Genomic DNA, 18823 nt, shown 5'->3' with positions numbered 1-18823 from the left:
GAAATATTTAGAGCGTGCAGTGTGCCTTACCAAAAATAGACATGAAACGCCGTCTTTGTTCTGTACAACTGCACATGTGCATCGTATTTGAATGAAGTGACATGCATGTTACTTTCCCTGCATTTGACCCAGAGAGTACAGCATGTATCAAAAAGGAAACACCGAGCAAGCCAGCTGTGAGTCACAGCTTTTTGTATGCTACGCGCTTCACTTTGCACCGAAACAACAGAAGAAGTGCATGACGCGCTTAAAAGGAAAACCCAAATATGAAGATTTTGCCATTATTATTTCATACCCGTGTCGTTCCACACCCACAGGCTGTTATTTTTTCTGTGGAACACAAAAGGAGATTTACACAGCTCATAGTGACCATATGAACCAAACCGGCTTAAAAAAGCACCGTAAAAATAACCCAAATGACTCAATGTAAGTCCTCCCAAGTTACACGTTAGTTTTCGGTGAGGAACAGACCGCTATATAAATCATAGTTTGCCATTGGGTTTTGTGTGTCATGGACATAGATAAATGTCATTGATGTCAAACCATAGGTTTTAGTTGTTCCTAATTCGAAAAGTTTAGGTTTTAATTTTACGGTAATCCTGCTATTCATAGGGTCCTTCCTTATAGGACTCATCTAAAGTAAAAATTTGGATTCGAGATCTGTGATACTTTTCTTGCATTACTTGTTTTACATTTCAGATTTACAGTCTACTTGCACGCAAAGACATTGCATGATTTTCGAAAGACATAGCACAAAAAGTTGTACAAACTATTTTCATGGAAAATCTCATCCATTTTGAGCTTCGCTGTTTGACACGGAACTGCGCAACAAAGAGTAAATGAAGACCGCTTTGATGCAAGATAAAACCACGAGCAAACCTGAATCATGTAGAGTTGAGCGACGCGGTACTCCTCCACGCTCATGGGCATGGGGATGCGGTACTCTTTGATCAGCATGTTGGCCGTGGAGCGGGGCTGGGGCTGGAAACGCTCCGCTGGGTCAGGGGCAAATCCACCAGGACGGCCCTTAGCTTCAGTGCATCAGAGAGAAGGAACCGAGCTCATTTCTCAGACCTGGGCAAAAACACAGACAGACAAATCGGAGCTGAAAATCATCTACAGACATGCAGAGAAAGAGATCAAGTGTCCCAGAAACTAAAACAAATCTATAAATACAATATTGTGTTTCAGAAGCGAAAATATGGAAACATTCGCATACAGGCGCTTAAAATCTCTAAAAATGAAGGTCCTTCTCTGATGTCTTGGTCATTAACCACACCCCTCAAACGTCAGTGTTCACTTCTGAATAAAATGCCTAATTTACTACATCCAATCAATTTAAAGTACAAAAAACAAGCCACACCCTTTTTTCCCTCATTCAATATTCTGTTTCTCTCCTTTCCGTGAGCCTACTCCGTTCTGATTGGTCAGATGACCCAGTCTGTTGTGATTGGCCTATTAGGTAAAAGCAGTCGTCAGTAAAATGATTTGTGTGGGCGGGTCAAGTTCTTTACAACTCAGTAAAAAGCCCTAAAGTCAAGTGCAAGGTTGCTTTTGCTTTTGATTAAATTTACGTTGTTCAGAAAGATGTTCAGATATTTTTACAAGAAAAATTGTGTTTACGAAAATACCTTCAGTCAAACAACTCTGATTAGTTAAAGTGCCTTTAATAAGCCGAAAAAACTGCAAAATATGTTGCATTGGTATCCTCTTGCACAAATGCATCCATACACAGAAAAAAAAAAAATACAATAGATCTAAAATGTCCCTGAGATGCATATGGAGAACCAATAAATAAAAACAATAATTTAGAGATTTTGTTTTTCTTTCAAGTGTTGCACTGATTCTCTGAATACAAGTTTGCTTTTTGAGAAAATGTGTCTTGTTTAAAAAAAAAAAAAAAGAAATATAAATGCTAAAAGTCAAACTGATTTTACCAAACAAAGTGCCCCAAAAATTGGATGCAACAGATATTTACACAAACATAAATTTACATATGATTAATCATCATCAAGCAAAACCGCTGACAAATAAATTTTATTTTGACATAGTTGACATATTCTGTATTACTTAAAATTAGAAATCATTACTTCTTTAAACTGAAGCGATACAGTATAAAAAAAAGACATGTTTTTCTGTTTACAAAAGTAGCATATTCTATATTGCTTCGTAATCACTCACGGAACCCAAAAGCAACAGCTGTTCTGTATCATCACACAGGCATTACGTATTCAGACATAGTGGTCTCAAACACATGTAGCACAACCAACTCACAATTAATAAATACAGTGTTACTGTACGCCAGCAGCGCTGTAATGGAATCCAACTGTCCAGGAACGACGTCTATGCAAATGACTTCCAGAAGAAGAAAAAAAAACCAAAACTCTAAACAAAACACGAGGGGCCTCGATTTGACCTTCGGCTGCCGTAAGAAACGTAAATCCACCTGCTGACGACACAGAGGTCCGGCAGACACCGCGACTCTCTGCGGTTCCACTGGGCACGTCACATGACACAGGCCGCTTAGCGTAAGACGGATTATCCACAGACAACTTACCCAACTCTTCCCTGAGAGGTAAAGCTGAGTGTGTGTGTGTGTGTGTGTGTGTGTGTGTGTGTGTGTGTGTGTGTGTGTGCACAGAAAGGTGAGCTGGTGTAAACACAGACACCACAGGACTCACCAAACATCAACCGAGCGACCATCTCAAGGTTCCCAAGAGGGGCCATGTTAGGTGCAACAGCTGTCGGCGCTATAAACAGCATCCATGACGAAAAAATATCTAGCTATTTGATCTATAAATAGCTGGGTTACGTCATGCACACTCGCAGTAAAAAGGTTTGCGCTGTGATTGCGCTGTCTTGCCTCTGGTGAAAAGGAAGCATTCAACACAATTACAATAGATTGGCTGGACCCTCAACGGGTCTCTAAAAATAGTCATAATAATCAAAGGGTCACAGAAAAAAGGGGTGGAGATCAAATGACTGTTTATCATTCCAAGACACTCTAAAGCTTAGGTATTAACATAGGAAATTACAGTAATGGTTCACCCAACATATTTTTTCCCCTCACACTTTTGTTGTACCAAACCTTATTTATTTTTTTACTAAACAAATAAAGATAAATTTAGATAGATAGATAGATAGATAGATAGATAGATAGATAGATAGATAGATAGATAGACAGACAGATAGATAGATATTTCAAATGTGTTTTCTATTTCTGATTCAAACATGTTTTTGAGCTATTCTTCTAATTTAAAGAAGACAGTTTCTACAAAAATATGAAGCAGCTGTTTTCCACATTTAAATATTTCTTGATAAGCAAATCAGCATAACAGAATGATTTCTGAAGGATCACTACAGACTAAAGAGTAATGATACTAAAAAAAAAAAATCAGCTCTGCATCTCAAGAATAAATTACATTTTTAAATACATTCAAGTAGAAAACAGCTATATTTTACTGCATTTTGATTAAATAAATGAAGCCTTGGTGAGGCTTAAAACTGTTTGAACGATACTGAAATCACAATATTATATTACACAGCATGAAATACACTACGTCAGAGTTGGGTACTTGGATTGCAATTATTAACGAACTTGGACTTGGATGGACTCAGACTCGGATATTTTGGACAAAATGTTTTAAAAGTAAAAAATTATTCCAGGCAAATTCATGTCGTGTAATATAAAAAAAATCTAAAAGTGTCAACATAAAATTAATATAAAAAGACATTAATAAACATAAAAACCCACTTAAAATAGGACTCAACAAGGTGGACTCAGACCCAACACTTCACTACATGTAATCTGATAAAGATTACAGTTAACGGTTTCAATAAATTATCAGTCTGATGAAATCTTTAACTTGTGAGCTTAGATGCTGAAGATCTACATGCAGTTTTGAAATGAAACTAAAAATAAGGATATTAAATACAATAGTTACCCTAAATTATTTAGAAAGGATTTTCGACGTTAAAGCAAAAGGCCAAAATTACATTTCACCTCTGTTCACTTATAAATATCAGAATAGGTCAGAAAAGATCACAACTGGACGGGATTATTGAGAGCAGTAATGGTCAGCGCTGGTGAGTCACAGCTGCCGGCGCTGGTACATTTTGGTCTTGAACTAGGTCAGGGACCCGGAGCATCGAAGCTGCTCTAAGCTTGTGGCTAAACCTGAAATATCAGACAAATGCATCAAGACACCATCGGTGAAGGCCTGAGACGTTCTGCTGCATGCCAGAGACAGATGCCGCACTACAATACAGACACAGCTGCTCCTCAAACAGACGTCTAACGAGTCTTCAAAAGACATTACGGACGACTTCTTTACTCCCACCGAAACCAGTCCGTCCTGATGCACGCCGCGCTGCCGTCACCTGTCCTGCCGTTCTACAGCAAAAACACAAGCTCTACGGGACTCGTCTGTGTCAGACGCGCGGCGAAACGCTAACATATGTACCTACTGAGCAGGATTTCAGCGCATTAGCTTTCCGTTTCTCACCAGCTGGTTGTGCCATACTACATTTGGAGCATGTGTTGCCATTGATCTGCCACGACAAAGTAAACATAATCGCATCAGATGCAATTTTCCATAATTATGTTGGGAAGGTTTCTAAAAATGACTCCCGTTGGCAAGTGTCTGCAGTGCCTGACAGTTCCCTACCGAGACTGCTTTCCCAGGACCTGTGTGTCCAAACAAACGGACGACCACAATCCAAAAGTTTTTTAAGCACGTCTCGGAAGCAGGACGCGAAAATACGGAGCCTAAAAAGAGCGCAATAACATTTAACGGCGTATTAATTAGCATACTGCATTAGAGAGAAATGGAAAAGGTAATTGCTTGTTTGTGTCAAGTGTCCACATGGTAATATGGCTTATCATCATTTCAATGTGTCGCATTTCAACAGGCATTTGACACCTAGAGAGCCCGTTTTGTATGTAAATAGAAAAATACGAGGAAATGCTGGCTGGGCTGACAGTATCTGTGACGTACAGCATTACGAAACATCACCGTTAACCATTTCCTTTAAGATTAAGCATTAAGATTTTTTCCCCCCACCTCAACCTCCATCTTAATACGTCAAGGCGTGTATGGGTTAAATTGCGAGGTGAGGCTATTTGGGATTTTGAAACGCCCAAATCACAGCTGAGACTTGCACAGATGGATTTGCATGTGAAAATACTGTGGGATTGATGAGCATTCCATTAGAGACTCGGATCAAAAGCAGGAAAGCACAGCATGCATCCCTCTGTCCCTTCAAAAAACACCTGTTTACCAGTTGCGTCGACATTCGAGACGCTTGTCCGAGCGTGAACGTTTTTACCTGTTAGATGGCGCTTATCATGCTGTCTATCCAACTGATCCGATCAATGGACAGAAAGCAGCCGGACCACGTCTCATTCCCAAACAGAAGCATTCTAGCATCATGCCACCATTGTTGTGCTGCTTTATCTTCTGGTATGAATGAAGATGTCATCAAACACTGCCAGTAAAATCATCGGGAAAACATGAAGGGAAAAAAAAAAAAAGAAATCATCTCTCTCTCTCTTTTTTTTTATCTCCTTCTCACTTGCAACCTTTTTCCTCTGCCGTTTCGCCTGTATCCACCTCTTGTGGGGCTATAAAGCTCTGTTGCCATGGAAATGCAAAAGGCTGTTACCGGATTGGCTGGGGTTGGCGTGATGAAGCGGCTCAGGGAGGGCCCTCAAACTGCCGCTCTCGTGAAAGGTCCCGGCCCCTCCCGCTCGCATTCGCTCTTCCAGACTGACTGATAGCTATTAGATTCAGTCAGGGAGAGGAGAGGAACATCTGCAGCTTAATATGAGTGCAGGTCTGTCAATAAGCATTACGCAGCATCAATGGAATAAAAGAAAATTAATGAGGAAAAAAGATGAGCAGGGAGGAGTCACTGCGAATGGCATAATGACATCAATCTCATAAATAGACTCGAGCCGGCAGACTTCTTTTGCAATTCCCGCACCGATTTTGGAGGGAGTTTTATGTAACAATTTGAAACATGGTGACATTTAAAACATCTACTGCATTCGTGTGCTGTGTTTGGAGGAAACAAACCTGCAGAATTCAGGCAAGTTAATTAAAAATGCTCATGTTAATCGCATTCCTGCACTGATTTCAGAGGGAAATCGGTGAATAAATGTAAACATGCTGAGGAAATACATTTTAATTATCCTTCACATTTCCGATTCTGGGCAGAAAGCTGTGTAATAAAGTGAAACATGGTAGGGTAAAATAACCAACTATCAAATAATGAAAGATCTAGAACATCTACCAAATTTAAACATGTTGAGGTAAAATATTAAATATATATTTCCTGGACTGATTTTTGAGAGAAATCCGTTGGATTCATTTTAACATGAATGCCGTGGAAAAAATTTAAGCATGTAGATTTAACATTTTTAAATGATCCATCACATTTTCTGCTCTATAAACTTACATTTAATAAATTTAAACAAGGGAAATATTTAAAACATGTATTGAATTCCTGCACTGATTATGGAGGGAAATCTGTGGTATAAATTTCAAAATGCTGAGCTAAAATATTTAAAACACTCATTTTTTACAGAAATGTGTGAAAAAACTAACTATGGTGAGGTAAAGCTACCAAACATTCAATAAATACACAATTTCCTGCACTGATTTTTTAAGGATGTCTGAGAAATTATATGGAATACACTCTAATTTGTAACAGAAAGCACCATTGAATTAGCCAAAATATTTAATAAACACTGCTGGCAAATTACAACTATTGCATTTTTGTGGAATTCATCTGGCACTGATTCTGACATGCTAGTAACTTATGTGCTGCAATACTTCAAATCAAACATCCATATCCATGGCAAACATCCATATCTAGATGCGAGGTATAACTTTAAGGTAATAGCATGTAAAATTATTTTACATTAAATATTCCAGGCTATACTGTATCTGCATTATATCACAAACCTGCACTCTAAATATCAGTGTGAGCCATTTAAAACCCATACCAAGTACTACCCACAATCCCTTTTGATATGTTCAGAAGAGAAAGATGACGAGGAATGCGTGCTAAAGCTGCACAGCTGTACTCTTACAACGCTTAGTATGTAATTGCAAGTAAAGTACATTCTTCTATTGCACGGTAAAAGAAAATGAATTGCGAAGCAGCCAGAGATAAACGTGAAAAAAGTTATCTTGTCATGTATATATATATTTTTTACCAGTAGCTATTTAATTGCAAGATATCTGGACATCTGCCATCTGTCTGGTTTGCTCTCGAGAACACTGTGTTCTAGTGTTTAATCCAACTACAGACATTAATGGCCACTTTGATTTACTTTAAAAAGAGCTTCAATTTGCAAATACAGAGTCTCTCGGCTCGTTCTGTTATTAATCTTTCAAAAGTGACTTTCACATGACTATTTGCATGTACTAAAATTTCCCTTCAGTCATCTGAGAGAACATATTCTGTCTGGCTTAAAGCGATGGTGTTTTTTGCTACGGAAAATCTTACATAATCATACAGTATGTAACGCAATTCACTTCGATGAAAACTATCGGTGATGAATATTAGCTCACTGAAGCTACACCACAGTTCCCAGAAACGCATCGACCTCTTAGATTAATTCACTTAAACAGTGCTAATGTGAGGTCGGCCCGTAGATTAGATATGTGTGACATTTCATATGGCGCTGCCTTAAGCTCTGCAGGGACGCTAAGAGCTCTGTATTGATTTCTTTAAGGTTGGCGTCCGGCACGATTGGGCATCTCGAAGCGGTGTACAATTACGACAACACATCAGGTTAGTTATTCAGCGCAGCAGTCTCGGAAGTCCGATTTCCTACCGAATGCCTACAGGAGAGAAATTGAAAACTACGATAACAAGATGAAGTAGCTAATTTCATCTGCTATTAAACTATTGTTATTTAAAAATAATTTTATTTGGAAACTCTCGAAGTAGAGATTACATTATAGTTGTTAATTGGTTAATATTTAACTTTAAAATATCTTTACTTATAAAATATTTGCACTATGGTTCAAAAGTTTTGGTAAGGATGCATTAAATCGATCAAAAAGTGACAATAGAGGCATAATGTCAATAAATTCAAGACTAATATATATATATATATATATGTCTGTGTGTGTGTGTGTGTGTGTGTTTTTTTAAACTTTCTATTCATAAAAAGAAAGAATATATCAGTGTTTCCACAAAAATAAAAGCAGCACAACTCTTGATAATAAGAAAACAAGCATTATTAGCATATTAGAATTTTTTCTAAAGGATGGAATATTGTAGTAACGTGATGCTGAAAATTCACCTTTACATCACAGGGATAATTCCATATTCAAATACAAAGAGTGTCATTTTAAATTGTTCAAATATTTTAGGTTTTTACTGTATTTTTGATGAGAAAATGCAGTTTTGGTTAGCACCAAACACTTCCCACTAATTTATATATATATATATATATATATATATATAAATAATTATTTATATAAACTGTATATATAAAAATATATATGTACTGACCCCAACTTTTGAAGCTTTTAAAGAATGTGTAATATGAAAATTAGCACTGTGCATATACAAAGTTTCACTCCCATGGCTATCGTGAGAACCACACTTAAAGTCTTAGAAGATGTGGCGTGCATATCTCAGTTTGTGTTACTCAAAACAGGAAGTACAATGGGGACCTTGGGTATGTTTGACATTTCACATCCTTCTAGCCAACCTGACAACAGAACCTGTAGTGTTCAGCACCAAACGCCACTCATCCGTTATCCCGCCATCAGCAGGTTTCTGTTAACACACCCGTCTATCTTGCAACGGCAATTTGTTACATTTAATTGATCTGAAGTCCTCTGGTGCCTCAAAGTAGCCGACATAACACAGATGCAGGAGTCTAAAACACACACGACCCACGTCGCTGGTCCAGCGGAACTGCTGAACACCACAAAATAAAACAGGATTTTTAATGCGACTCTAAATCTCTGAGCACACAACGGCGACAAAAGACTTCCTTCTGTTTCCTTTGTTTTGGATACGTTGTGTAACAGAACAAAGAACAGGGGAGTATTCTGAATATTACAACTGTTGGCTATTGTGATAAAGAGATTAAACAGGTTTACTTGCTATGGGCATCACTGCCATGAGAATATCAACACCATTATCCCATTTCTGAGGGTGTCAAAGGCTAAAGCTAATTCTTTAAAGTGAAATAATTAGCCGTGGAAGATCGTAACAAACCTTTAACCTGAAGCAACTTCATCGCGTACTGAGAATCTTTGGATGCAGCATTTACTTTGAAACGGTTTTCATTCGGAAAATCACAGCTAAAAAACAAAAACAAAAAACAGACACTATTTTTTTTAATTTAATGGTTCAGTCAAAGGGCACCAATGATGGCTATATTTTATTGTTTTAATATCGGTAAACAGTGTACTTCAAAATGATAATATAAAATACCTCTGTAATTGTGTAAAAGTAAAAAAAAAAAAAAAAAAAAAGAAATTAGTACTTATTGGTCAAGGAAAAATTATGTAAATCAAAAGATGACAGTAAACATTTCTACATTATAACAACAACAAAAAAAACTATTTCAAATAAACACTTCTGCTGAACTTTCTATTCATCAAAACATGTAAAAAATAAAAAATTGTTTTTTTTTTTAGCTCAAATGATTGTCACATCCGTGGTTTGAATCAATTAATATTTTACTTGAAAACGAAAGTCGTGAACGAAAAGTCACCTGTGCTTTGCCATTGCATCGTGCAACTTCAAGAAGCATAACTAAGCATCCGTTTCATAAAACATGCACAAAATGCATTTATTATGACTTTTTGAAGTCTGCCTTTGTAAAATACAATGCTTTGACATCAAAAGATAATGTGCATCAATGTCAAAACTGAATAACAGGTAATCCATTCCAAAGTGCTTCCCTCTTACTAATCTCACACGGCGAGGGGCTTCGCTTCCTACGACGCTTTTCCGAAAAGACCATAAAATTCTTATCAGAACATCCGAAGTCTCTTCTGCTTCAGATAAATTAGAGGCAAATAAGTCGGAGACGACGCGCCGCTACACAAGACACACGAATAAATGGAGGAAGAGGGAAGCGCAAACAAACCCTTGACGTGAGGGGCGGATGATGAGAAAAGGCAGTTTATTTATAGAGAGGGCCAGCTGATAGTGGCTCGCCTCCGTGCTCGCTCGTTTCTTTAAATTATTGTAATAAATCACTCACCTCACGGGGATTTGAGCTCAGATAATCGTCAGCCACTCATCTCATGCCGAGCCTCTACTCAGAGCTATTAAAAAGCCTTTTTAAGGGCCGGTTGTGGGAAAAATGGAACCTATTGAGAAAAGAGCTTCCGCCGGAGTCTGAGATGCTACCTCGGCGGTGTTGGCGGAGCACATTAAGGAGGCTCGGGTATAATGCATGAGTTTCATAAAGGCGGATACCTGATGCGACTGCTGATATGCTGTTGGGTAATGGGGAGGAACAAATAACGTGGCTAGGAGGGAAAATGCAAAAGCGCCGTGACATACAAATGCAACCAAACGCACGTGAGCCGAAGAAAATCTCCCGATTTCAAGACAAATCATTATCGAGATTCGTATATGCAAATGTGACATGTAAGCTGAGAACATGTCGTTTTAAACCTAGTTCCTCTCGTGCTATACTACGCAAAAAAATTATCAATGGCAACCTCTCCTCATCCTTCTGCTTAGCTTTGCGTTGCAAATACCTTCTGAAATAACCATGCAAATCTAAAAAAACCTCACAATAAAATGCAAATCGCTTCACAAGTGAGCAACACGGCTCAAAGCGATGATGAAAGGGCCGCTGCCGTAAGCGGGTCGCTGCGTGCAGTGGCGGGTAAGTTCCACTGGCCTTCGTACTTAATCAGATACGAACTCGGAGAGGAACTGCTAAACCGCAGAAGCCAAAAGCCTCATCGCGGGCACCAATGCAGCTGATGAAACCCAAAGACATGGGTGTGTATGAAAAATCATTTTGTAGAACAGAACGACTTGCATAGATTTTTGTGTGAAATTAGCATAACTTGAGGCTTGAGAAATCGATCACGCTGTTGAATACTGCATCAGGTGTTTGATATTGAGTGTAATTTTACAGCGAGAAGATAAAACGCAGACGATGCTGGAAATATTGACTGTGTGACTGGATGAGAATTTGTTGTGCAAGAGAGAAACAAACATTGCACCAACTAAACAAAAAAATAGTTGTTTTTTTTTTTTTTTACAGTATGCATCTGAATATTTATATTTACAAATTCTGAAGTATAAATGCCATTCAAAACGAATCATTACAACGAGAGCTTAACAAGACTGATGAAGTAAATATGTCAATTCAAACTAATTCTGCCGCTAAACCATATAAAAACAGAGGTGCTACTGAAACATGGAAATGACTCATGTGCATGGAAAATGTCACAGGAACTTTTGAGACATGGCATTATTTAATCAAAGTTTTGAATCAATAAATAAAAAAAACAAATGGTTAGCATTACTCATGGAAAATTACGTTCAAACAGGTCGTGAATTAGCATTCCCTTGATCGTTACATATATACAAGGTGACTGTACTGCAAAACATTCTGTAAGTTTCAGAACTCAAAACCTTCTCGTTAATGCTCGTACACACCAGGACGATTACTGCACGCAAATATCTTGCGTGGTTTTAATGATAATCTATGAGGAATGTACGCTGTCAAACATACGCAACTGTTAGCCAATCACATCCGTGGGTGATTAGAGACAACAGTATGCCTATTCAAACAGACCATTCTGATTAGGGGGTAGTCAAAACAGGACAGAAAACGGCCTATTACTTTATAAATATTATGCGTTTTAATGCAAAAATCTTGCTAAGATTATACATGGACCTCAGAGAACACAAAATATTAAAAAAATGCTTTAAATCAGAAGCGTTATAAAAACATGGATCACAGTTTACTGGCACTGTCTTTAGAAAACATAATGGGTAGCACTTAACAATAAAGGTACCATTATTAAACATTAGTTAATGCATTAACCAATATCATCTACCAATGAGCAATACATTTGTTACAGTATTTATTAAACTTAAATCATATTCCATAATATACCATACTTCAATGGAAAGCTTATTAATAACTTATCACTGGTTTTATTAATGTTTAAAATTAGCATTAACATGTTAACATAAAACCTTACTTGGTTGCCAATCATTACAAATATATCACTAATGTATTTAAAACGTATCGTCTAGCATCTACCATAATATCTTTTCAGTTACTTCTCTAAGTTCAGAGGCAATGCCATCAATCAAAATCACAGTGGGTGTGGCCTCAGAGCAACACACACGGCCCAATACCATTAGCATCTGGATGAGCTCCAAGCGCAAAAAGTGAAAAATATACAGTTGCTTCTTGCAGCATTAACGACACATTGCTCGGAGCCTGCAATGACACAATCCCCCCACAACCCCGGACCCATTTGTTACCAAGATTAGGCATCTATTAAGACCAACTGGCCATTTCCTGATTGCATTCATTAATAATGGTGCTCTGCTTCGTGGAGAACGGCTATTGCCCGCACATAACCAAAACCGAACGAACTGATGTCACAAAAGAGGTTGAAGCAGGTAGGTCCAAACTACTAGAGTGGTCCTTTCAGTGTATTGCCTTTCCGAGTCTATTACTGTAAGTGGGGCGGACAAACACTATTAAAATTTCAAAAGACAGTGACGTTTGGCTATGCCGTCACAAGCAGCATGAGAGCAATAACGCTTTGGGGATGGTCCTATGCAACTTTTCCATTTGTGAAATTGGGACGAGGTCAGCGGATGGGATAATTTCAACACACAGAGCCTTCTGATGGTGTCAGCCAATGTGTATGAGGGGATAGTTCACCCTATAATGAAATTCAGTCATGCTCGGCCTCATGTCAATCCAAACCCGCTTGAGTGTCTTCATGTAGCGCTTTACACAAAACAACAGTTGGTGACTGTGTCCCAAGAGCCAAATTAATTAATAACGAAAGTGACAAAAACAAACTATTAAAGTAGTTCATTTGACATGTGAACCGTATTCAAAGACATACGATAGCTTTGCATAAGAAGCAGCCCAAAATGAAGTCATAATCTGGTTCTTATTTAAATGAGTCAATATTAGGTTTGACAGCTGTAGATTTTAAGTCAATAATGACAAACAGTTCAGGTCTGTTCGTCATACAAAACTAACAAGTGACTTTAAAAAGACTTGAGAGATGACGTGTCGAGATGGTTGATATTGACTGCCATCAGTTGGGGTAATGAAAAGAAAAAGAGCTACATGACCTTTCCAAATTCTCCCTTGTCACAGGAAAGTTTAAAAAAATATGGAATAAATAGAATGATTTTTTTTTTTAAATGCATGTAATTGTCAAAATTACTTTTTATGAGATTTAAGATATAAACATGCAATTTTATGTGATAAAGATAAAACTGCAAGTTATGAGCTCAATTGTGAGAAATAAAAAATAAATAAAGTCTATATATTTTCAGAACACTGTGAGACATGGAAAAATGTGATTCTGGCTTTATAACAAGCATTTGCAAATTTGTGTCACACGGTTCTGACGAATTCTGAGAAAAAAAAACTCAAAAACAGGTCAGTTGTGAAATGAAAAGTTGCAATTACCTTTTTTGGTTTTATACTAATGTAAACCAGCTTCCATAGTAAAAGACACGAGACGGTGTAAATAGTTTGAATCTTTTCAGTAAACTGTTCCAGTAGGATCTTCTGATCATTCAGTCAGGTTATGGTTCCTCTTCCGAACCATTGAAAACAGCTCTAGAAGGCAGATGCTGTTCCCCTCATCGGCTGCAGGAATCAACTCTTCCAGATCAGATGAGCTGACTAATGAGCAGAGCAGGGAATAGCGATGTCAATGGAGATGGTATGGTTATTTGTAACTTTCCGTAAGTTATATAAAAACACCCAAGCATATGCCCACACAGCTCTTCTGCCAACACCAACACACTTCCTGCTACGGTACACTTATTAACGAGCACAATGGGTATATTTGGAAGCGGAGATACCAGTGGTGCCCAGCGAAAACGTTCGCCAAGAAAATCCAGCAAGAAATAGAACGGGACGCATCCGTGCCGCAATGATTGATGGGCTGATTCTCCCCAACGGATACTAAAGGAGATCCGCAACAAGCTATGCTAAACATGATACAAAGCGCTTGCACACAAACCTACACACTTCATTTATTAATGCTCTCACCTGGGAGATATACAGTGTCTGGAGACGAGGGTCGAGCTTCTCCGTTACACTCTCGGCCCGCTCAAGAGAAAAGCGCTACGGTTACACAGGTTAACAGATTCCACTGTATACCGACGGCTGGCATTCATATCACGCATGCGAACGCGACTCGAGCGATGAACGATTGAGCCGTCGCGTTCATTTCAAAGAAGGGATATGCATGACTGCATGTACATCGCAATGGCATATACGCTGTATCAGAACCACTCGTTTAATATGGCGCAAAAAAAAAAAAAAAAAGTAAGCAGAAACTCGAAGCAGACATGTTGCGTAGACACGGTTTAAGAGGATGTTTATGGTTAAGAAAAGTTGCATAATTTGAAAAATAAAACAAAAATCAACTTTCATACACTAGAGAAACTTGATATCAAAACCTGAAAGACTAACTCAACATGGGTTCCCTTGAGATTTTTGAAGAAAAAGCTAATGTTTGTAGTAAGTAACTGCAATTGAATGGTGTGTGAGCATTTGCATTGCACAATAAAACATCCAAGCGTCATCACGTTGTTTTCCACAGACCTCATTTTACTAGAAAATCCCCATTATAAAACCCATAGGAAAATCTTGAGGGATCCTATGGTGAATTAGTCTCCTGGGTTTTGATGTCAAGGCCGCCGCTCTCGATTACATTTATTCGTATATCAGCCGCATTACCAATGGCTAACAGGTTTTAATTCATGTTTTTTTCCTTTTTGTTCAACACTTTCAAAATCTAAATCTGCCACTAAGGCAGTACCTTTGCTAAATATTTATATTTAAAAAGTACATACTGGTAGGTAACTTAAAAGTGGCTAAAATGTACATATTAGTACCTACCCCAGCGGCAGTATTTACCTAAAAAAAAAAAAAAAAAAAAAAAAAGTACTTAAAAAAAAATGCAAAGCTGCTTTTTTTGGTACCAGACATATCCATTCAATAATCTTTTTAAGAATTCAATTAAAACTCATCGGATTAACAAAAACAGCAATTTCTATATTTATGTAATATATAACAATGTTTGTGCTTGAATTTCCAGCACAGATATTCTGTATAGAAATATACAGTTATTGCAATGTAAATTTATTACATTTTTACCAAGAAAAAAAACTTAGCACTGGTTCTTTCGCGGTAACAACACAATGGATGACAAACTTCCTGGTCTAAATGAACATGCGTGCGCTCCGTAGCAGCTTCGTGGCGCGCTCGCTTGCCTTGTTTGGAGGGAATACATTTCAATGTTTACTATGTGGCTATAAATAACAAGGTGCAACTGCGTAGTGTCGCCCCGCCGTTTCGTTTCCCTCTCTCCGCCGTGCCACCGGCCCGCTGCTGACGGTGTCGGGGTCACATCGGCGCTCTGTCACGAGCCTGGCAGCGGCCTGCCTCGCCTCCGTCCGCCGTACATCCCTGCCGGAGCTGCGGCCATTAGCAGGCGTTCTCCGGCCGGGCCGGGAGGGAGGAAGGCAATCAATACTGTGACTCATTCTTTCTACGATGGCTGCTTCATAACAGGATTCATTAAGAACAAACCTAATCATTTTGGCAGGATAATTAGATACAGGGAAGCATTTTTTCCCTCTCCCTCGATGCGCTTGAAGAGAACATGGCAAGCTATGAGCTCTCGCTAACTAAAAATGTAGGTTGCTGGCGGAAGGGAGCGTCCTGCGAGCGCGTGGCAAAAACGAGGCTCCGAAGTGGAATAGCAGCTAAAATTAACAATTCCATGACAAGATAATTGTGACCCTGCGATTAAGACGTGAACAACGTCCCAATTATCTTGACAAGACTGAAATTATTACTGGATGATGCAGGACTGCGTGTTCGAGGTGTTTATTAATCAGAGACAGATGAAATTAATGCTAGATATTGAAGGATGTAACCGCGTGCTTTGCACTGGAACGGACCATATAGAAACTGGATGATCAGTTATTGGTCAACAACACTAATCTGAATAGTGGGGAAACCAGTGATATAGATAGATAGATAGATAGATAGATAGATAGATAGATAGATAGATAGATAGATAGACAGGATAAAAATGGGCAAAGGTACAAATACAAAGCAATGCTTTACAGAAAAACTCTCTTCGTCACTGGGTAACAGAACTTTTCAAGGCTTTCTAATCCTTAACCAGGTTATCTCAAGTTATCTCTGACAGTTGATTAACTTTAGATATCTAATAGGCAAAAGCAGGGTAAAATTTGCTGTCAATTATTATGTGGACGAGCAAACAAAAACACAAGAGAGAGTCACGTCTGCGTCATTTGAGTCAGCATATATGCAAAAAACAATTGTAAAACGTTAAAATATGTACATTATTTTGCTAAAAATCAAACATTATATTACACAAGTTATATTAATTAGCATCAATGTCTAATGAGGCTTTAGAATGTGGAAAATAGCTAAATATTTATTTGTACTATTTTTGCCTCAAACATAGTTAATTTTGAAACGCAAGCGGAGATAGCCGTTTTTCTATTATTATAAAAATCCATCAGTGTTTTTCTAGAATGCGGGAACAGCGTCCATTATAAACACAAACTTAGGTATTCATCTATTTACAGTAGATAATATCATATGCAAAGCTAACTTATCTTCTTCAACCAGGTAGGTTAACTCTGACAGCCAATTAACTTACAAATATCAAACTATACACCTCGTGACCAGCTTTCTCAAGGAAAACGCACATGAAAAGTAATCTAGCATTTTCAAACCCGTCTGTAAATCACACGTTAATATAAACGCCAAGATATCTTGCCAAATACCCACGAGAATATGAATACGTTCAACGCTAATTCATGAATAATTAATACATCATATATTATTACAGGTACAGGGGTTTGACTATAATATCAACCGGTGATAAGTGATTTGACTGCCCAGTGATAACCCTCATTAACAATTCATGCTACCGAGTAGATTGGCCAATTTATGAATCCCATCTAATCTAGACAACCGTAAAAGATAAAAGTGAAATTACAGCATCTAAATAACACAATAATATCCTCCGCTGTTAAATAACACCTTCGACACGCGCGTACATTAATCTCACTGCAACTCCCAAATGGTTCGTTTAAGTGGGGCAATCCGTAAAAAAAGAAAAAAAAATCAGGGTTTAAGGCGTTTAATTATTTATTTTGGTCACGAATGACAGCAAGAGAAGGCCGTGGCTGGCTAACTCGCAAGCGACCGTTGAATTAAAAAAAACGAGACCGTTGAGAATAACGCTTCAAACGCGCGAGCAGATACTTCGCGGGCTTTTGTTATTTCTTACCTTGAGTTCGTAGCTCGAAGCGTCTCTTAGCGGAGCGACGCGGCCATCGATATCCAACGGCTTTAGCTCGCGCACATCCCCGCAGCAGGTCGAGGTGTCTGCCGGTCGCTGCAACGCTATTTTCCCGCGCTGTCTGTAAGCGAGCCGCTGGCTGCCGGTTCAGCCGACTAAATAAAACGGCAAAGCAGGCCGACGGCGTGCTCCGTGAAGTCCCGTGCTTTTAAAAAAGCGCATACGGCTGACGGTCCGCAGCACGCACACGTCAAAGAGGAAGTGACAGGACTGGTTTCTCGAGCTTGAGACCGTCACTGCCTTCGCGTTGTTTTCAGCAGCGGCACTGGGGCTTCCTGCATCATTATATCCGCCGCCGCTCACGCAGTCGATCCCTTAAAAACAGCGTGCAGAAAAGCTGTACAGGTATGCCGTTCCGTGCGTTCGCGCGGCGTTCCGTGCGTTCGCGCGGCGTCCCGTGGGCTCCGCGGCTCTATTTAAAGCGTACGCTCTTTCCTCAAAACCTTGACCTAGCTTTTTCGACGCGTGCACGTCCTTTCCTTCTTTCTATCTTTACCGAAACTGCGAGCGGCATCATTTCTGGTCCGATATCATTGGATGATTCGCCTCTCCCCTTCCTCCGGGGGTCGTTTTTCCATCGCTGCAGCGCCCTCTGCCGACGCAACGCGACAATCGCCGCTATCTTAAAGAGATAGTTTAAGCCAGAAATAAACACTCTGCCGTTATTTACTCACCTCCACGTTTCCAGCGTGTGAGACACAAAAGGAGACGTTTCGCGTGTTGTTCAAGCTGCAAAACGAACAGGACAGTAGACCGAAACTTAAAGTTCATGCATAAATTAAATTACTCTCGTGCGTCGCAAAGCTGCTTTTCTAGTTTTGTTTTTTGGTTCGTGCCAGTTTTAAAGGGGTAGCTCGCGCCGAAATGCATAATTTAATCACCCTCGTGTTCGTTTCAAACCCCTTTTTTTTCCATTGAACACAAAAGCATATATTGTAAAAATAAATAAAAAAATAACCAAACAGTTGACATATGGGGGAAATACAGTGGAAGTCGATGGATACCGTCAGCTGTTTGCTCAAAAAAAAACTCATGCAGGTTTGTAACAACTTGAGGGTGATGAAATTATAATTATTAATTTAACTGGCATCTAAAATAACGACATACTGTGTTATTACGGTAAATATAGTTTTAAAATCACCAGAGGAACGCTAAAAACACCGGCAGCCAATCAGAATCTATCC

At 38.8% G+C, this 18823-nt stretch overlaps 1 pseudogene; it reads right to left on the bottom strand.

Annotated features, from left to right (window-relative positions):
- The window catches only part of LOC122333790, a 40216-nt pseudogene extending 22016 nt beyond the window's left edge, over window positions 1-18200 (bottom strand).
- Window positions 18201-18823: the final 623 nt, after the last annotated feature.

The sequence above is a fragment of the Puntigrus tetrazona genome, unplaced genomic scaffold (genome assembly GCF_018831695.1).
Source record: "Puntigrus tetrazona isolate hp1 unplaced genomic scaffold, ASM1883169v1 S000000395, whole genome shotgun sequence".
Taxonomy (NCBI): domain Eukaryota; kingdom Metazoa; phylum Chordata; class Actinopteri; order Cypriniformes; family Cyprinidae; genus Puntigrus; species Puntigrus tetrazona.
This window is presented reverse-complemented; position numbering and strand designations above follow the sequence as displayed.